General features: G+C 38.7%; 1 pseudogene; it reads left to right on the forward strand.

The window, feature by feature from the left end:
• Positions 1-5,184: 5,184 nt before the first annotated feature.
• Positions 5,185-9,531, forward strand: LOC113032347 (sialic acid-binding Ig-like lectin 12; annotated as a pseudogene).
• Positions 9,532-18,139: the final 8,608 nt, after the last annotated feature.

Below are 18,139 nucleotides of genomic sequence, written 5' to 3' on the forward strand. Positions count from 1 at the left end.
CTTTAGACAGCACCACAGTGTGACAGAGGTAAGAAAGATGTTGTAACTAACATGCTTTCTGTTTCAAAGAGTGACATATTGCTCACTGCGATACTGTATGTCAAGAGTATTCATGCAGCACATTTCTAAAAGGGGAAGTAACCTCTGACATATAGAACAACATTAACAGAATCATAAAGGCAAACTCAACCTAAAACATTTATTATGCAAAAGAAATATCACTAAATACTATAAACTATTATATCTGAAGTGTTTTTTTTCATCATTACATTTGCATATCACCTCATCTTTCCACTGTAATAAAGAAAAAAAAAATAGGAAGATGGAAAGCCTAACTTTGAAAAATATAGTCCCTCAGCTTCTCCAGCTCATGTATTAGCTTTGGCAGGTTGTACAAGCCTGCACCTAAGAAATAACCCGACAGATAATTCGTGCAAGCAGCTACCTTTGACCTATGCAGTGGTGAAGTTTTGCAACCTCTAGTAAATGTGTGAATAGCTTAATGTACTATATGAGCTGGTGTCATCACGTTTAATTGGGTAGAATTTGTCAGCCTCTGATATTGAAAATTAAGCGAACATTTTGACAACGATAAATTGTCTATTTTAACACACAAGTATATTTTTCTCACTCATTGCCAATGTGGGTTCATTTATGCATAGTATTAACTCTTGTAATTGTATTACACGAGGTTGTATAATAGTATACAACCTGTCTGTGCAGACGCTCCAGGCTTGGACCACACCATATGACTACTGTGCTGTAGAGGGTTTACTCTGTCCCCTACAGGTGAGTGGAAGAATGTACATACGAAACAAAATAGCAGCTACCGGTAATAAGTAATACAGGGAGTGCAGAATTATTAGGCAAGTTGTATTTTTGAGGAATAATTTTATTATTGAACAACAACCATGTTCTCAATGAACCCAAAAAACTCATTAATATCAAAGCTGAATGTTTTTGGAAGTAGTTTTTAGTTTTAGCTATTTTAGGGGGATATCTGTGTGTGCAGGTGACTATTACTGTGCATAATTATTAGGCAACTTAACAAAAAACAAATATATACCCATTTCAATCATTTATTTTTACCAGTGAGACCAATATAACATCTCCCCATTCACAAATATACATTTCTGACATTCAAAAACAAAACAAAAACAAATCAGCGACCAATATAGCCACCTTTCTTTGCAAGGACACTCAAAAGCCTGCCATCCATGGATTCTGTCAGTGTTTTGATCTGTTCACCATCAACATTGCGTGCAGCAGCAACCACAGCCTCCCAGACACTGTTCAGAGAGGTGTACTGTTTTCCCTCCTTGTAAATCTCACATTTGATGATGGACCACAGGTTCTCAATGGGGTTCAGATCAGGTGAACAAGGAGGCCATGTCATTAGTTTTTCTTCTTTTATACCCTTTCTTGCCAGCCACGCTGTGGAGTACTTGGACGCGTGTGATGGAGCATTGTCCTGCATGAAAATCATGTTTTTCTTGAAGGATGCAGACTTCTTCCTGTACCACTGCTTGAAGAAGGTGTCTTCCAGAAACTGGCAGTAGGACTGGGAGTTGAGCTTGACTCCATCCTCAACCCGAAAAGGCCCCACAAGCTCATCTTTGATGATACCAGCCCAAACCAGTACTCCACCTCCACCTTGCTGGCGTCTGAGTCGGACTGGAGCTCTCTGCCCTTTACCAATCCAGCCACGGGCCCATCCATCTGGCCCATCAAGACTCACTCTCATGTCATAAGTCCATAAAACCTTAGAAAAACCAGTCCTGAGATATTTCTTGGCCCAGTCTTGACGTTTCAGCTTGTGTGTCTTGTTCAGTGATGGTCGTCTTTCAGCCTTTCTTACCTTGGCCATGTCTCTGAGTATTGCACACCTTGTGCTTTTGGGCACTCCAGTGATGTTGCAGCTCTGAAATATGGCCAAACTGGTGGCAAGTGGCATCTTGGCAGCTGCACGCTTGACTTTTCTCAGTTCATGGGCAGGTATTTTGCGCCTTGGTTTTTCCACACGCTTCTTGCGACGCTGTTGACTATTTTGAATGAAACGCTTGATTGTTCGATGATCACGCTTCAGAAGCTTTGCAATTTTGAGACTGCTGCATCCCTCTGCAAGATATCTCACTATTTTTGACTTTTCTGAGCCTGTCAAGTCCTTCTTTTGACCCATTTTGCCAAAGGAAAGGACGTTGCCTAATAATTATGCACACCTGATATAGGGTGTTGATGTCATTAGACCACACCCCTTCTCATTACAGAGATGCACATCACCTTATATGCTTAAGTGGTAGTAGGCTTTCGAGCCTATACAGCTTGGAGTAAGACAACATGCATGAAGAGGATGATGTGGACAAAATACTCATTTGCCTAATAATTCTGCACTCCCTGTATAAACAAAGAGTAATATACAGGAAAATAAAGAAGATACCATTTTAAAAACATATGTGCCATACCTGTGCGAATGTATTGAACAAAAAGCTTTTGCTGCTTTTTCACTTTGTAATTAACTAATATGGCTTCTGACCACTCTTAAATGCTATTTGACAAAAAAGTCAAATATTGTGCACAATTAATGAGTATATTGTAAGTAAATTGTGGAAAACATAAAGCTGTTTATAACAGGAACGGAAAGGAAACACATTTCACAGCAATAACGGAATAGAGCAATCATCAACCACCTCTTCTACATGGATGACATCAACCAATCGGATATGGTAGTGGTGGACAAGCAGAGGAAGATGGCATGGAAGAGCTCCAACAACTTGCTGGGCACATTAAAGCAGCTGGGCTTCGTTAGAAAGTAGAATCTGCTCATCCCCTTATACACAGCATCATTTTTGTTCCTCCAGTCCATCGTTCAGGTGAATGTCCAAGTATAGTGGTGTGAAAAAGTGTTTGCCACTTTCCTGGTTTCCAATTTTATCTGTATTTTTGTCACACTTAAATGATTCAGATCATCAAACAAATTTAATAAGAGTTGTATTGTTCAATGCATGCTCCCACCGTCTCCGTGGAACGCAAAGACTGCTGTTCGCAGCCCAGAAAAATCTAATACTGTTTATTGTGAACCCGTGCTGGACTATCAGAAGAAGGTTCATTATCAGCCTGCTTCCATAACAATTGTTCCGTACTCTGAGGTTCTCATCAAGGACTTTTATGTTCCTGAAAATGATTTCTTTTTCTCGCTTGTGATCATCCGAGAACCTGTCTCTCTTCCCGCACCTGCTCCTGCTCCCAGGGCGGTTCAGACCCAGCATTCCTCTGCATTTGTTCCAGTTTTGAAGGTGGCTAGGGCCCCCTGTGAATCCTGCTCTGTCTAAGCCCCAGCATCCAGAGCCTGCTGCAAGGTTTCGGCACTGCTCTGCTGTTTTTCTGTATGTCAGGGATTACTTCCTCTTTCAGAAATGTACTATATGCAGAGATGGGCAGTAACGCGTTACTGTAATCTGATTACTTTTTTCAAGTAACGAGTAAAGTAAGGGATTACTATTGCAAAATCGGTAATTAGATTACCGTTACTTTCCCGTAGGAACGCTGCGTTACTGCGTTACTAAAACCGTGATTTTTTTTGCGAGAATGTCTCATGACAGTGACGTAAGCAAGTGCGACGTTGGTGACAGCAGCTGTGTGCAGATCAACAATGGATAATATATCGAGTGCGGGAGAGAGTATGAGCGTGCAGCGTTTAAAGTGTGGAAGTACTGACCTTACTTTGAGTTTGATTCCATAAAAAGTGACAAAAACATTAGCGTCCATCGTGCGTGGGAAGAAAACTTCTTTTTACAGCGAAAAAAACCCCTAAACTTCCGAGCAAGCACCGAGTAGCTACGACGTGATGGGAAACTCACAGAGACACTCGCGCGGATTCTTCAACTGACCGCAGCACACCTACACCAGGGTAACCCTCCGCCTACCCTGCTCCTGCTTTACAGGTGAAAATAGAGCAAAAGGACCGCTGAGTCTTTGACTTTATTTATTTTCTGCTGTGTTTTACTTGCATCTGTTTGAAAGAGTGAGTGAAAACACAAAAAATATTTTATTTTATGTGCTGGAATGTGTAGAAAATAGGTTTAAATGTTAAACTAATTTATTCAAGTCAGAGAATGTTGCATATAATTAAATGTTTTGCTTGATGCATAAAGTTAAAAGATTAAAACTGATAAAACAAGTTAAAAAAAGAGACTTTTCCATTTGATTACATTTTGTATGATGGATTATGTAGAAAAAGTAGAATTGGGCTGAAAGATCTATCACTTTATCACCTCTTCAGGTTGTAAATCGTGTTTTTAAAAAGTAACTAAGTAACTAAGTAACTAAGTAATTAATTACTTTTGAAAATAAGTAATCAGTAAAGTAACGGGATTACTTTTTGGGGGGAGTAATCAGTAATTAGTTACTGATTACTTTTTTCAAGTAACTTGACCAACACTGACTATATGAATATTCTTGACTTACAGTGTTAGAATAAGCAATGTGTCACTCTTTGAAACAGAAAGCATGTTTGAGGGACATGTCAGTTACAACATCGTTCTTCTCTCTGTCACACTGTGGTGCTGTCTAAAGGTTACATTAGTTAGTGCTGTCAATGACTGATTAGGACAAATTGTATTTACACAGAAATAATTGTAATATTAAAATACTACAGTGTAAACAGGAACTTAGAGAGAACAAAGTGATCATTATTAACATTCTTAATAATGTTAATAAGAATGCGTAAATCCCAGAGAGTTTATTCTGTTCAGCTTCTCCTTCAGTTTTCAGTAGGAGAAACATTTCATCACTCATCTAAATGACTTCTTTAGTACAAACATTTTACAAAGCAGCAAATCTTCCTCTTGCAAATACAGAAGTTATTTCAAAGATCAAAGTGACACCATAAAGCAGAGCATTAACATGCATCTATATATAACAATGCATTACAATGCATAATTGTCAGACGATTGTTTTTAAAACAATTGAACCGTTTTGAACATCCAAATATTTGAAAGCTTAGCACCTCATGTTCAAGATTATCTCTGATTTCACTGCTGTTAAAGTTTCACATTAACATCATAATGTGATAGGAGGTTTTAGCTGTAAGTGTGGTGGCAGTCTAAGAGGAAATAATGGCCAGCAGAGTAAAGCTAAACTTAGCGAAACTTTCTGAAGTGCAAAGAGAAGTAACAAAGGAGGAGGAGGAGGAGGAAGAAGAGTCAGTTGAAAGCAGACAGTCTGCAGAGATCAGTGTGTGGAAACAAAAGCTGGAGGTTCACACAGAGTGAGGGTAAAACACTTTCATCCATTTTTCTCTGTAGTATTCTTCAAGAAATGCTTTAATATGATGCTTTAAACTTTGATATTTCAAGATCTCAGCCAAGTTTATTGGTCACATGAAAAAATATATTAAAACAGTAAATATGTAAGTGTAATATCCTGTATGTGATTCTATCAGCCACTGAACTTTCTATATTTTTACTGCACCTTTTGTGTGTTTGTGCTTTGAAAAGAAAGCGTCTATCCTGTGGAGAGAAGCCGTGCTGTCATTCAAATCAGAATGTTAACTCTCATCTGGGTGATTCTGCTCTTCGCTGACACAGGTACAGAAGGAAATTTTATTTAAATCTTCATCAATATATGAATTTAAGGAAACTACAAAAAGAAGGAAAACTGCAGTTTCAAAGACAGCCGTGTTTGAAAATGTCATTTACTAAGTTAAAAATGGGAAGCGACAGCTGTGAACTGCATCGCTTATATAAGTCATATCAGTTAACAGCAGAAGTAAAGTAAAAGAGGCATCTTTAAATATAAACATTGTAAATGATGTAAACTGATGGTGTTGGTTACCATTGTTTTTGATTTTCATGAACTCAGCTTCTTCTCTTCTGGTTTGTGCTCTTTTGTTTTTGCATGTTCAGGTTCTGGGACTCCTGAGTGTCCAAAGAGCAACAGCATAATCACACAAAGTGGTAAAAATGTATCAGCACAGGCTGGACTGTGTGTTGTTCTAGCATGTTCTTTTACGAAAGAGGATGGTGATGTTGAAAATATAACTTGGTATAAACATGATGGAAACATAACTAAAACAATATTTGGCTCCAGTAACAATACGAAAACTGAACCTGAGTTTGAAGGGAGGGTGTCACTGTTGGAGGCTGACCTGAAAAAGAACTGCAGCATCATTATCAATAACCTCACCAAGTCGGACTCTGGATCATATCACGCTGTCGCTAAGACAAAGACTCACTGCACACTGATTGCAAACATCACAGTCACAGTTACAGGTATCAAAACCTACCACAAATACTCCCTGCACAGTGACCACGTTATCATGTTTGATTTAAATGAGTTAGCTCGACTAAATTACAATGAGTTGTATTAACTACAGCTGCATTATGGCACTAGCACATGTTTGTTTAACGTGAGTTTAAGAGTTGTTAAATCATTACCACTCCAAAGATTTTTGTGAATAAACATGATGCTCAGATTAACACAAAGGCACAACGACTTCCTGTAATGCAGGTCCTGTGTCTCCATTCATCATATATGTCAGCTAAAGTGAAAAACAGAAACTGCTGAATGTCCTTTAGTCTATTCCTTTGGTCAGACATAAACTGATGTTTGGGTATACCTCACAGAGCTTGCATCTGTCTTGGAACTTTTCAGCCTTATCTTGTACTTTTTACAATTTAAGTTACTTAACAGAGTGATCATACGTCTACTTTAAATTAGTAGTGGTTTTTATGCTGATTATAATGTCTTGTTTCATTTACTTTCCTATTAGAGCTGAGTGAAAAGCCCACACTGGAGATTCCTGAAATAACAGAGGGAGAGCAGACTACACTGACCTGCAGCGCTCCTGGTCTCTGCTCTGGATCCACTCCTAATATCACCTGGATATGGAGTGGATCAGGACAAAACCTCTATGAAATCAAAGAAAACAACATTGAATTCCAGTCTGAGGATATGCCTGCCTTCAAGTCAACTCTGACCTTTAACGCTTCAACAAAACACAACGGTGGTCAGGTCACCTGTAAGGTCACCTGTAACGTCACCTGTAAGGTCACCTTCAAAAATGTCAAAACAAATGAGACAAAAACTCTTAATGTCAAGTGTGAGTATTACTCTTGGCAAAAGTATATTTTTTATCATTATTACAGTATTAGTAGTAGTAGCAGTAATTATAATAATGTTGTAATTACTGTAAGTGTAAAACTTTCATGACTGACATTATATTTTGTCTGCTCTTATTTTTTGCATTTTTTACCTAAAAAAGCAGTTTTCATTCAAATCTGGAAAGTAAATGTAATATTAATTACATTGTTGTGTTCTTCAGTATCAGATATTCTTATATTGAAGCAATGTGTTAAGACAATTTATGTTCCTATGAGTTTACTGTAATCTTGATGCTGAGCTTCTTATTCTGTTTTTGCAGATGCAGCAAGAATCTTGAATAACTCTTGTGTCGCTCAGTCAAAGGTTTTGACCTGTGTGTGTATCAGTGAGGGGTTTCCTTCACCCACCATCAAATGGCCACACTTGGGAGAGCCACACTGAGTACTCTGTAACAACCAATGTGTCAAACACCAGAGTCACCAGCACCATCACTGTGTCCCAAGATCACTATCACAACTCCACTATTGAATGTGTCAGCAGTAATAGTATTGGAAATACCTCAAGTGTCAGCCTTATAATAAACGAGTTCAATGCTAATTCATCATCATCTGAAGAAAGAAATAACTGTAAGTATCTATGAGTGAAATATCTCCCCTATACTCAAATTTAAGACAACTCCACTATTGAATGTGTCAGCAGTAATAGTATTGGACAACTAAATCACAGCATTACAGTAAAGACGTTAAATAGAGTTAGCAAGTATTTACAAGTAAAATATATCTCCTATACTAGAGCTATCAAAAAATGTAAGACATTCACTTCCTGTTTTTACATGTTTTATATAACATAAGCAAAAAACATTTTTCAACGTTGTGATTTCAGATCTTTACAAACAAGACCCGAAAGTTATTGCTGCAACATTGAGGGCCTTTCTGATTTGTCTTATTGGGATAATTCTTTCAGCAGTCGTTGCTTTTTTGGTAACAAAATCCAACAGGTACAGTTACATTTCAGAGTTTAATTTTGGAATGTGAAGATTATTTTTTTATTTAGATTATTTTAATCTAAGAATTTAATCTACTTCTAATATCAATCCTATTATATTACAAAAAAAACTGTTCCTATATATTTGATGCAAATGACCTCTTTCATTGTATCACAATGCAGCTTTTTTAGCGATAAACATCCACACATTGGTTTATTTTAATACAATATAATAACAAAACTGATGATACAAAACATTTTGACAGTTGCTGCTTTTTATTGCTTTATATGCTGTTCTTTGCTTGCAGCTACAAGAAACAGGTTTTAAAATATCACACAATGTTCCACCAGCTATGGATGACATCTGTCAGTCACACATTTCCTAATATATGCCGATTTTTGATTTCACCATTGTTAGCATAATGTTTATATGCTTCATTTGGTCATAATGTTTGGGCTAATCATGTATAGTTAGTTTGACAATCTGTCATTTCCAATACCCTGTAATTCCTAGCTAATGGGACCAGTATACATAAGTAATGCACATATCATATGTACATATAAGGATAAATTGGAATTTATGATTCAAGATATAATTTGTTCCCTCGAAAAATGAAAAACAAAACAAAACAAAAAAACAGAGTGACCATAGAAAAAATTCAGTTTATGTAAATGCCCTGCTGTTGTTGCGAGCTGCTGTGGGACCTTCTGCAAGAAGGATTCATATTAATTGATTTGTTCTCAGAAAAAAATGGAGGAGGTCTGAAAACCTGGAGACTGTGACTGAAGAAGTTCCAATGGTAATGTATATCATTAGCTAGCCTTCTGTCATGTAGCTTAATTATACAGATGTTTAACTTTTATTAGCTGACAAATTATCCTGCAATGTGTCTGATAGCTGGATGCTGATCAAGCAACAGTATATGATGGGATCCATGAGCGAGAGGCAGCTGAAGGAGAAACTTAGTCATGTGAGAACGCATCGCTGGTGACAATGATGACATTGCACCAAAGACGTGGACAACATTGACAATGACGTCAAAACCAGGAAGGAGAGGAGAAACAGAATATGTTGAAATAAAGACAGAAAAAAGGGACAATGATGATCATGTGTTGTTGCAGCACTTACAAAAAAGAAAAATCATTCAGATATTAGGCTATGGTGTTTAATGCAGTCTAAATAAAACAATAACAGGGTTTCTAATATAGATGTACATCCTGGCAAAGAGGTTTTCATAAAACACACTCTCATGTGATGGCTTCTTGTAAGTGGCAGTCCTTAGTGGGGATTAGCTAAAGATATCAAGACATGCAATCTTAATCTAATGCTATGCTACTCCACTTCATTTAATACAAGGAAACTTTGAGGTGCCAACTATACTGTGTAAATAATGTAATAAATCTACTTATAAACTCCAACTTCAACAAAAGCATAACCAAAGTGAAACTGTGTGAATCTTTGTGGAGACGTTCTTGTATGCAAAAAAGCATCTGTACATTTCACATATGTCTGTATCAGGTAAAATCAGTAGCTTCGTGTAAGTTTTTGTTTTATCACTTCAATAAAATTCAAATCTAAGTTCAAAGTAAATGTGATCATTATTATGCGTGTAATAGCTGTTGTTCAGTTTTCTTCTATGGCTTAAAATCTTGTGAATTCACAGATAACTGTTATAGTCTAATACTGTGGTAAACTGTGAGAACAGGACATTTAGAAAATCTACTGGAGCTCACATTAGAAATTATTGTGAGTTGGGAGTATTTTACCCACACTGAGCTGCTAAAACAGATTGTGTGTTCCCCCACTTGCCAAATTTCACTTTAACCACTGACTGTTTTTTTCTGTTTTTTGGTGTGGAGGCAAAGCCACCCAACATCATGCAGGCAACAGAAAATGTATATTTTAAATAACAGATTAAGTCTGAGTACATTCATTAGAATTGTAATTAAAATTTAGATTAATTTGTTTTCTCATTTACTAATATTATATTCTGTAATATTACTAATTACAGAATTTCTGTACTCTTGCCTCCTCTGCCTTTGCCCCCATGAGCGAGAACACCTTCACTGTTTTTGTTTTCAAGTTTCAGAAGCTGTCAAGGTCAAGGCTCAGGACTTGCTCCATATGTTGAGTGTTGTTCACCTCTTAAAACTGTTTCCTTTCTCCGTGTTCTGTCCACACTAGTAAACATGCTGTGTGCTTTGAGGCCACAGAAAATTTCAGCTATTTCTAGATTTGGTGCCTCTCAGTCGAGGGATGCCTGTGTTGTGCTGGACACCTGGAAATCCTGCTATTGCAAAAGTCCAGCTCAGGCTATTTCTCATCTCCACAAAAACAGAACCCTGGAGAGGTGCTTGCAGTAGTTTTAGTTTCTTTCAGTTTTCTTTTGCAACCTACAGAAAAATTGTGTGAATTTACAGATGACTGTTATAGTGTCTTACTGTGGTAAACTCTGAGAACATGTTTAGCCAGACTGAAATTATACCGATGTCTATTTAGGAAGTACATAAATATATACTTTAGTTCTCGCGAGAACAGTAACTGCAGATTATACTAATTCACACCACAATATACAGATCAAACATGAAACTGCATTTATGTAGAAGCTTTGTCTTTAAATCTACCGATATTTAAACAGTTTGAAACAATACCTCAACTGCTCACTGCTCTGGACATTCTCCAAATCATGTGGACGTGAAGAGAGCGAGTCAGAATGACACAGACATAAGAGAAAACATTTAGCGTCTCATTGCTAAATATGAGGTCAGTCTCTTGATCATTAATATGCAAATTGCCATGATCACCAGTCTGCAGTCAGCTGAGACTAAAGAAGTCACTTGGATGGGTGATGAAACGTTTCTCAGAATCAAATTTGTGGGAGTATTGCTGTAGGTTTTTGACACCTGTAACTGTGACGTTTGCATCAGAAATCAACATATAGACATTCTTCATCTTACTAACAATAACAACTCGATATGGTCTAGAGTCTGACTGGTCGAGGTCATTGAAGCTTTTTTTCAGATCTGACTTCAGCACTGACAACCTCCCTTGAAACTTAAATGCTGCTTTCTTAGAGCTTCCATGATGTTTGTGTCAAATGACATCAGAACCATCTTCTGTAATAACAGAACGTGACAAAACAACACAGTCCAGCCTTTGCTGTTATTTATTTAATTTACTTCTCTTTGCATCTTTAACATGTTTCCAGGAAGTTCTTCTATACTCTGTCCGCCACTATTTCCTCTTAGACTGCAGCCACACTTAGAGCTAAAACCACCATTAATGTGACATTTTAACAGCAATGAAATCAGGGATTATTTTTAGTATCAAGTGTGAAGCTTTGAAATATTTGGGAGATTCAGGGAGTTCTGCATCTATGTTAATGATGTTTTTGGTGCAACTAAATAAAATAATAGCCACATATTTAATTGTGATTTTTATTAATATGAAAAGAGAAACTCCCACAGATATTTGAAAGAACTTCTGTCTTTGCTAGAGATGGATTTCAAGTTTGCTGGGTTGCAAAATGTCATTTAGGTGAGTGATGAAATTTTTCTCTCACTGAAAACATCCAGCTAAAAAGAATCAGCTTTTTGGGATTTACACTGTGTTCTAAAAGGTTTCTGGACAATTATTATGATTAGTATGTTGCCCCATATAGTATAATTTTATTCACTCTAAGTTCCTGTTGACACTTTACTATTTTAAGGTCACAGTTGTTTCAATCTAAATACAGTTTGTCCTCATCAGTAGTAAAGACTTCATACCTATGTGCATGTATAGAATAAGGCTGCTTTTGCTCCTTTATAGCTTTATGAAGTTACCTGATATGACTTCTGCCCACTCTCCGATGCTATCTAAAAACTTGTCTGATAAAGAAAGTTTTGTTTATGAGTATATTGTGAGTGTATTTTTGAAAATGCAAAACAGAACATAGTGAAACATAAGAGGTGGTGTCAATCTGGTGGAACCAGCACCCAATACAGGAAGCCTGAATTGTCTCTCTGCTAAAAGAGTCCTACCCTCTGACATATGAGTGTTACCCAACAGTCTGTACAGAGCTTAGATAGAACAAATGTGGATGAGGCGATTCACCCAGCTCTAACTGCCTCAAAACGATCAGAATTTCTACCCCGGTTGTCTCAGATAAAAACCAGGGACAGGACTGGCCTTGTAGGCCCAACCTCCATCAGCCATATCCATTAATGGCAGCTCCCTTCTAGACTGGTGTACTTAACTGGTAATTAACTGGGTTAAATTTAGGGGCCTGGACAGAAGGCCTCAAGAGTCTGTTATTTCTTTTTTTTTTTTTTTTTTTTTTGTCCCGTTTGGATCTTTAGCCATCAGAATTGTTGTCTTAAGGCCAAGATAGATGCCAAGCGGATTTATTTTACCAAGTGGATCATCATGGCCTTGCCATATTGGTCCATTTGATTGACCTTTATTATAATTATGAATTTATTTTATTTTCAGTTGCTACAAACGGGACAGACATGACTGGGGGATAGGACAGGGAGAAAGAATGAAAGAAAGAGAGGGAGAGAGAGAAAACCAAAGGGGAGAAGAGACGGTGAGAAGGGGGGGAAGAAAGAAAAAAAAACAAAAAACAAAAAAAACAACAACAAACAAACAAAACACCTGGGTCACCTGTATGGAGAAAAAAAACAGAAGAGAAAGCAAACAACAAAGAGCAACATAATAAAAAAACAGCACCATCACAATAAACTAGCTAGCAGTAGATATCAGTAGATACTAAATAATAAACGATATTGTGCAGCACGCAAGATAGACAGCGCACAATGTGCTTTGAGGCAGCAGCCAAGAAAGCTGTAGTCCGCGTCTGTGAATACCCGTGTGTACACCTGTGTGCATACCTGTGTGGATCAGCATGCTTGCATTCCAAAGGTTTCTCCATGTAACGATCTGCTAGAGGGTGTGGGGGAGCCACAGCCCCGTCCTCCAGGGTATGAAGCAGGTATGGAGGAGATCAAAACTCCAGACATCCAGAGGCCCCCAGAACACAAGAGACCAAGGAAGACCAACAGAGGGGCAGCCGCGCCACTGTCCCAGTAAGAGCTGAGGAGAGTCCCAGATGAGGGCTCACTCAGCAGCCGCGGAGCAGAAGCCAGGGGGAGTTGCAGTGACGCGCCCGTGAGCTCCGCCGGCAGCCAGCTGTGCCTGAGTGACCGAGCCCCAGGCCGAGAGGCCAGGGGCACCCCACCTCCGAAGTGGCCCCAGCAAGCCCCAGGCTCCAGGCCCCGATAAGCGGCCGCCAAGGAGTGAGCCGGTGTGTACCCGGACGCCCACCCCCAGACACAAAGAACCACCAACGCACCGATACCGCCACTGGCAGGGGAAGTGGTGGTGGGTGAAGATAGGCCTCCAAACCTTGGAGGGCCTGAGATGTCCCCAGAGAGGTGGCGTCTGATACCCAACCTGACATATAGACACAGACATACAGGCACACACAGACACAAACATCCATTCCCACCCTCATGCTCTCATATGCACTTACTCCACACTCAACCAACGTGGAGACAGACATAAAGAGACGCTGTACACACGATCACACTCCCCAAGCGTACTCTACGAACCGGGTCTAGGTACCCTTGCCCCTGGAGGGGGGAACTGCACCCAGACCCAGGTGGTGTTACCCTTTTCCCTGCGGTGGGGAGAGGCAGACCGCCCCGACTCCGTAGCAGCAGGGAGGCCCCACACCCCAGACCGCAGTCGGACGGCCAACTCCTCCTAGCCCCCCCGCTCCAGCAGGTCGCAGAGAATGGGGGTGAGAGAAGACTCCAAACCTCCCTCCACCCGCTCATTGTAGTGTTGATGCATGTGTGTTCTAAGGTGCAATTAAAACCCAGGAGGGCATGGAGCTACCTGCCAGAGAGCAGCAGGTAAGCGCATAGTCCCTCCTGCTAGCCCTCAATGTCTACGTGTATTTAAAATTGAGAGGTGGGCAACGACGCCAGGGGTGAGGTGTACACCCTGATGGTAATTTGGACTCCGTGTATTGTGCCCACCCCCAAGAGTCTGTTATTTCTAAAGGGCTAAAGTAACCTGTAAGAGCTATTCACACTAGAATGAATTGATACTTAGCATTTTACCTTTATTGTTTCACAAAGGGTTAAAAAGAGAATGTCCACAATTTAAACAGAATATTTTATTAAAGCAATTTAGCAGCAGCAAAGCAAAACCAAAATAAAATAATAAGATTAATCTGTGATACAAAGGACCCACATGTACAGGCTGTTCAAGGGCTGGTTACGGTTCATTTGCAAGGTTTTTTTTTAAATTGCTCTGTGCAGCTGTTCAGCTGACTTGTTCCTAGCGCAGCCTTCCTTTCTCTGGTCCTCGCTGGCAACTGAAATAGCAGGACTGATCACACCAATCAGTCCCAGCTCTTCTGCCAGCCTTCTGGCACTGTCCACCTGTTATGGCCCATCTAAGGGTTGCCAAACCACAACATTAGGGTGATCCATCTTCATCAGACCCCACTTACATCACACAATTGGTACAGTTTGATAATGATTTATTTATAATGTGTTAGTTTGTTGGGTAATTTGACACTAAAAAGGAGCTGGTGACTAAGAAAAACAGGAGAAAACTATAATCAAACAAAAAAGGCCACCCCTAAAAAACTTGTTTGCAAAGGTCTGCTGGTTGGGATGAGCTGAGGAGGAATGAATAGCAGTCCATGGTTGCATTAACATATAAGTCATTTCCAGCTAGTTAGCCAATCAGTATGGTCCATCCTCTGTATCCACCAATCACGGAAAGGTACCTGCACACTAAGATTTGCATATTAGACAACAGTATGACAGCAGTCGACCATCATTTTCCCTTCTTTGTCTTAATTTTAGCGTATTACGTTTTTCTTGGAATTTAATGTTCCCTATAGTTTACCGAGAAGTTAATTAATGCAATACTAGTGTAATATTCAGATATTGTCCAACTATGAATTTACATTACCAATGGAACAGCTTCAATGGTCACCATATCCAGGTCTTCAGTTTTCAGAGCTCGTCTGTTTTTTTCTGGAATGAAATTAATTAATAGAAATGAAAATTACTGAAGACCCCACCAAAGCCCAGAAGTTCACATAATTTGGGTGTTTTCTGTGATAACTTTGGTTCCTCAAAGACAAAAAATTTATTAATTCTTACATGTAATTTTAAAAAATGCTTTATTTATGTATATTGTCCTGATTAGTTAGGAATCACAATTTATTAACAATTACTAACTTGCCTTTATAAGTTTTTATATAAGATGAGTTAAAACTTTATGAAAAAATTGAGCAAATAAAGATAAGCTTGTAACAATGGTGCTAATAATAGTAAAGGCAAAACTGGATACTGGGATATATTACAAGATATGTACGAAAATTCAGGTTAATTGATTAATGTTAGAACTAGCATAAATCTAGCATTGACACGTTGGTTGTTACATACTCAGTGTGGCTTTTCAAATGTGGCCACCATAAAATGGCCAACTCCTCACTGTTGCACATACAGCACAGAACCTCTGATTGAACCTCACACCCAGAGCTATTCAAAATTCTTGGACCAGCTGCAAATACTGAAAATGAATCTCAACATTAGGTCAAATCCACAGTAAACTCACATGAACAGAAATTTCCTCCATATGTGTAAGAGTAAGGAAGACCGGATTTTATTCATTATTAATAAATATGAAAAAATGTACTCACATTTTACATGAATGGTTTTCATAATGATTTTGTTCTTGTTTGTTGCTATACACTTGTACTGTCCAGAAAGTTCTGGTGTCATATTAGAAATGGTAAGAGAGGCTGACCCATTGCCTTTTGTGGTTTTACTTTCAATTTTTCTGTTCAAGTCTTTGTTGGTGTCAGATTTAATCCAGTTGATAGAAGATGCAGTGAAACTGCCAGCACTGCAAGTTAAGATTAAGGGAAGCACCCTTCTTCACAAATGTACTTCCACTGATTTTTAGTTCTTGAAGATCTAAAAAAAGTGCTAGAAAAATGAACAAACAAATGAATGATGACTTAAACAAGTCAGAATCTGATTTAGGGTTCCCTAGATGGGATTCTAGCACAGCATGTAAGAGGCCCCTGAGATTTGGAATAAAAGTGGTCGTATTAAGTAGAAGATTTTCTGTGACAAATATAAGCTCTCTCCCCACCGAGGTATACTAAGACATCAGTTCATACCTGACAAAAAGCAGATTCAACAGTTACCATTTGTGTTTTACGTTAGTACATAGTTTTTTATTAGAACTGTCCAAAAAGAGAAAACAGGGTCTTTCCTTTGTGTTTAATCTGCATCTTTTTCACAAAAAACATTTTTTGTGTGGTAATGATTTAAACTCCTAAGATCCAAACTCTTCCATGGCATGCATTTTTTAATATCTCTTTGATATGTGGGCTGATTGGGACCTGATGAATATAAAAACAAAGAATTACCAGATTTTTTTTTTTTTATCAAATTTTTGTTTCTGAAAAAATGAGAGCCACGTATGAGGATATTCATTTGAAATTTCGATAGAACAGTTGCAGTATAATGTCCTCATAAGTGGATATCAGGCCCTTGTTGAGCAAGATTTAGTATTTTGGTCTAAATAACCCAAAATGTGATGTCCACATATGTGGACGCCAGGTCCTAGGACAGGGGTGGGCAATTCCAGGCCTCGAGGGCCGGTGTCCTGCAGGTTTTACATTTCACCTTGGGTCAACACACCTGAATCACATGATTAGTTCATTACCAGGCCTCTGGAGAACTTCGGGACATGTTAAGGAGCTAATTTAGCCATTTAAATCAGCTGTGTTGGTTCAAGGACACATTTTATTTATTTTTTTTATTTTTATTTATTTATTTTTTTGCCTGTCCCATTTGGTTCTTTAGCCATCAGAACTGTTGTCTGAAGACCAACAAGGATACCTAATGGATTTATTTTGCCAAATGGATCATCGTGGCATTGCCGTATTGGTCCATTTGATCGACCTTTGTTTTTATTATTTATTTTATTTTATTTTCAGTTGTTACAGATGGGACAGACATGAGTGAGGGATAGGAAAGGGAGAAAGAAAAAGGAAGGAAAAGAAAAACAGAAGGGGAGAGGGGCAGTGAGAAAGGGGGAAAAAAATCTCCTGGATCACCTGTTGAGAGAGAAAGAAGAGAAAACAAGCAAAAAAAAAAACAAAGCAACATACTAAACACAACACCATCGCATTAATCTAGCTAAGTGTAAACAGCAGTAAATACTAAATATTGAATGTTGTTGTGCAGCACGCAGGACAGACATTGCACAATGTGCTTTGAAGTAGCAGCCAAGAAAGGTGTAATTTAAGTCTACGAGCAGTGAACACCTGTGTGCACACCTGTGTGGATCAGCGCGCTTGTATTCAAATGGTTTCCACATGTAATGGTCTGCAAGAGGATGTAGAGAGCCATAGCCCTGTACCCCAGGGCATGAAGCAGGCATGGAGGAGATCCAGGCCCCAGACATCCAGAGGCCCCAGAGTGCGAGACCCCAAGGAGGACCACCGGAGGGGCATCCGTGCCACCCTCCTGGGAAGGGCTCCTCCTCTTTTGTTACCTCTCTTTGCACTTCAACACGTTCCCAGGAAGGTTTTTTTTGTACTCTGTTGGAGATTATTTTTTCTTGGTTTGGTACTAGATGCAGAGCTAAAACTTCTTCTCACATCACATTATGTCATTGTGTGAAACTTTAATTCGAGATGTTGGAGTATCAATAACTTTATTAACGTCGCCCTATTTCCTCTTAATACCAAGCAACTAATTTTTCTTCTCTGTCAGAGACATGAGTCTGAGAACACTACGTCAAACACCATTTCTTTTTCTATTGAGGTCACATTTGTACCACATGGGCTTTCTTTACAAAAAGAGTCTTAATTTTCATTTATTGGGATCTCATAAATGTACAGTTATTTTACCTCTTCCAAAACAAAACATTCACTCATTTACCTCACATTTTCAGCCATCGTCCATACTTCACGTTGTTGTTTAATAGGCTCTGAAACCTTTGGGCATTACAATATTTAAATTC

The sequence above is a fragment of the Astatotilapia calliptera genome, chromosome 11 (assembly GCF_900246225.1).
Source record: "Astatotilapia calliptera chromosome 11, fAstCal1.2, whole genome shotgun sequence".
In the NCBI taxonomy this organism is placed as follows: Eukaryota; Metazoa; Chordata; class Actinopteri; order Cichliformes; family Cichlidae; genus Astatotilapia; species Astatotilapia calliptera.